This window comes from Suricata suricatta, chromosome 8 (genome assembly GCF_006229205.1).
Source record: "Suricata suricatta isolate VVHF042 chromosome 8, meerkat_22Aug2017_6uvM2_HiC, whole genome shotgun sequence".
NCBI lineage: Eukaryota > Metazoa > Chordata > Mammalia > Carnivora > Herpestidae > Suricata > Suricata suricatta.
The window spans coordinates 132,440,909-132,445,184 of NC_043707.1; positions in this window are offsets into that span (position 1 = coordinate 132,440,909).

Sequence of the window (4,276 nt, forward strand, 5' to 3'; positions counted from 1 at the left end):
AAAAAAAAAAAAGGCTATGGGACAAAGTTTAAGGGAAAGGAAATCATTAAAAAGAATTTCATGTGTGAGGTTGAGATAAATGGAATATTAAAGGTACATTGGTAGGTTTCTCTTTTGTTAAGAAGACAAAAGCTTTAGGTCCTATCTTTATCAGGTCTTTGATTGCTTAGTTAAAATTTCTCTGAGGCTAAAAAGGAGTTAGGTTTTGCTGAAGGATCCAAAAGACAAATGAGATCTTTTATTGCCACTTTGGTTGAGTAAAAAGAGTTTTCAGATTTGTAACAATTTGTAATTCTATTTAGGATGTGCTTTGTAATTTCCTAAGGTTTTAACAAATTTCCCAGTATTCAAATGGTAGAAAAGTCTTTTGGCCAATTAGGCCCTTTCATTCAGGATGCCAAGTTACTTAAAAAGCACTGTGGTATAGGTTATCTTGCATGGGTGAAGGCTGCAGCTGCTCGTGTCTATTTGCAGTCCCTAAAGTTTTAATGTTTGGGTATAAGATCATCACTTAACACCTTTAGTAATCAAAATGTTAAGTGTCACTAAATTTCTTTGTCAAAGTGCATCATAATGAACTCTCCTCAGATCTTTAGATTCTGTCACAGAACGTGTTTCTTCTTCAAGAGAAGCTGTAAAGAGGAGTTTTGGGACAAATGCAGTATTTGACATCTATTAGGTTAGTACTAAAATGGGTAGAAACTTCCGGAGCTAGAAGCTGCATTCAAGCTGAACAAGAATTAGGAACATAGGATTAAGTGAATTGATAAAAATTATAGTTTTGTGACTCTTGTTAGAAATATTGCTGGTCCTTTAATGTTTGCTTATCTGGATTAAGAAACTTTCTCTTAAAGATATCTATAAAATACAGAAATGTCATAAAGTATTTGTCTAGGGCAGTTATCTTTTCTCTCTACTTAAACCGTCTAAAATTCAAAAACTCAGTGAGTATTCTTTTTTCATGGCCATTACAATTGTTTACAGAAGTTCAATAAGAATCTGCTCATTTTATAATAGAACACCAATTGGAAATACTGGTTGTTTGACCAAAGCTTTGACTGGCATGTCCTATTCAAGAGTCAGACATAGGCTCAGAGATGACCTGACAGCTTTAAGGAACTAAGGTTGACTTTATGGAACTTGGATCCATAAAGCCTCGTGGAAATGTTGGCTGGATACCTGCTCACAGAGTTCCCAGCAGCCTCCCCAGGTGAGTCAAGAAGGTCACTTCCTGGCAGGTGCAGGAACCTCGGGAAGAGGAGTCTGCCCAATTTAACAGGTATTGCAGGCCGGTCTGATGGAAAGTGCTGGCTTGGCTCGGCTTCTGGCCCAGAGCGGCTACGAAAAGCTCAACCTGGAAATTCCTTATAAAAAGGACCCAGCAAAGCAGACTTCAAAAAATCCTCACCATCTTGATTCTTGCTGAGCTTATGTAAATAATTAGGCCAGGGTTGTTAAGAATGGACTCGTTCCACCAATGCATTAGTTTCAATTTGGCTATCTCTGATAATGGAGGTTTTTTAGAGAGAAAAACTATTTCAGCAATGCACTCCTGTAAATGTAATTCTAGTTCTGAGTGCCTTTGAATATTTGTTAATGGATCTCAGATTTGTCAGTCTGTGAGGATGATATCTAAAATGGGGGTCACGCCTGGTCAAAAGACTTAAAGGTGAAATTCACAGATATGCAACTAAGCAAAAAGTTAAGCCCCTATTAAAGTTTCAGGTATCTCCCTGGAGTTAAGTGGACTGACTCTACAAAACACTCAACCTGGTGAGGTGACCCAGATCCAGTCGATCAGCGCTGAGCTAACCCTCAAAGACTCTGACTCACTCCCGAGATGAGATCTCCAGCCCTGCTCCAGCCACACCCCGGAAGCTGGCTGGTCTAGCACGGCAGAAGCCTGAGGAATCATCGGTCCAGTAAAATAAACTATTCTGTCTCTTTGCCATTGGACTGACAAATGTCACCCCAGAAAGCTGGGGAAACAACAAAAGTTCCTGATTGTGTTAACCTTCCTCTTATGGATAGGATGTTCTGTTGGTATTAATTGCCTCTGATCTAGGCATGGGATTTTAACATAGCAAAAGGTAAGGGGAGCCTACGCCTCTACTACCAGACTCTAATGGGGGGTCCTCAGGTGGCCACTAGATGGCCCACCAATTTGGCTGTTAGTAATGTAGAAAAAAAATCATAAAGGCGTATTGCACTTCTACGCCCAAGGATCCTGAACAAATAGGCTCTCATTCCTGCTTTTGTAAACCAGACAGCACCAGATATTAGAAACCCTAAGAGAGACCCTTACCAAATTAACCATGGAGACTGGCGGAAATTGGCTAAACTCTCCTCCCCTTTGCCCTTTATAGGGTAAAAATTCCCCTTACACCAAAAAGGACTATGGTAGGCTTTAGGGGAACAATGTTACTTCTATGCCAATAGCTTAAGAATTGTACAGGATAGTCTAGCTGTGGTTCGCGACCACCACAAGAGAGAAGAACGAGGAGCCAAAACCAAAATTGGTATACTTTTAACATTTGGCTCTTGTATCATAAATAAGATCATAGATAGCATCTGTCAAAGAGCAGGTAAATGCTATTCTGTTAATGGTCTTAAGAGCATGTAGCCTTAAACCTGAACAATGGGAACATAGCTGACCCAGGATTGAGTCAGTTATAAGACAGAGGGGGGAATGTAAGGATGCAGATGTGATTCGGGTTTCCCTTCTGACCTTGAAGGCCAGCGAACACCATTAACATTTCTGGGGGCGGGCCTAAAGATGGAGGTTAAGACTAGTCACGCCCTACCTGAGGGTTCTGGGTCCACTCTAATTGGTTAAAGCTACTGTCAATGATGTGATGCTATAATGATTGACCCCTGTACCTGTGTCACAATTTCCTGTAACGCCCCCTTCCCAAACTCATAAAAGGCCCTGCCCTGCCACGTTTGGGGCTCGCTCCACGTGGATCCACTGTGTTGTTGGAAGTCTGAGCCCGAGTTTAGGCTGGCCAGGCCTAAATTCGTAATAAAGCCTTTTGCTTTTGCATGCATGCTTTGGCCTCCCTGGCGGTCTCTGGCTTTTGGGGGCGATATTAAAATCTGGGTACAACACACTCTATGTAGAGAGTATAATATATAATTATAACTTTATGATTATAATGATTAATTATAAAAATGTAAATTCATTAAAGAAAATGTGGGAAACAGGAAAACAGAGACATTATCTTATGTCCAGATTTCCTTGTGTGTTTGTCTGCAACTTTTTTGGAGCCCTCATTTCAACCACTTGGTTGACATTTTGTCCTGTTTGCTTCATTGTTATCTCTGTATTGAAAATGTTTGAACATTGGTTTTGTTCTGAATCACTTGAGAGAACTGGAGACAATGCCCCCAGCCCAGAACACCTGGGTGTGAACTCCCCAAAGACAAAGACATTCTCTCCTAGCTGCAGCAGGATTAGCAAAATCGCAAAATTTAACATGAATACAATACTATCATCCAAGCCACAGTCCATATGCAAATTTTGGCAACTGTCCCAGTAATGCCCTTTACAGGTTTATGGTTTTTCTCCCAGAATCAAATCCAAGGCCGCACCTGTCATCGCACTTGGCTGTCAGGTCTTCCAAAGATGCCAGAACACTGGCTTTCTTTGTCTTTCTTGAGCTTGATGCTTTTTGAAGAGGACAGGCTAGTTCTCTTGGAGCGTGTCCTTCCCTCTGGGTTCATCTGATCACTTCTCGTGGTTGTATTCAGGAATGCATCGCTAGCTGGAGGGCTGCAGAGGTGACCCTGGTTTTCTCAGCACATCAGGGGGGAGGCAGAATGGCTGCTCTCCCTGCAGCAGAGGGTTAACTTTGATCCCTGGGAAGGCCTTCTGATGCTGAATTCAGAACACCCCAACGTGGGTGTCTGGCTCCGCCCTTCACAGGGTGCTTGCAAACCAGGGAAAGCCTTCGTATATATATACGCTGGCCCCCGGGGCTCAAGAACTTTTTTTCCACCCCAGAAAATGCTCCACAATAAGACTTGGGCGTGGAGAAGGAGCTGCCTTTTGGAAAGGGGAGAGGGATTGTTTGTGATTGTGATTATGGTTTATCCCTCCCTGTGGTTTTACAGGAAAGTTTATGGGTGCTGAGGATTTGAGAAACTGCCCCCTTGCTGATATGGCCCCGGGGAAGTCTGTGTGTGTCTCCAGTTTGAAGACACCTGTCCCTCTGCCTGGCTGGACCGCCTCCCAGCATTCGGACCACCTCACCACATCCCAAAGTAGTTTAAGGAC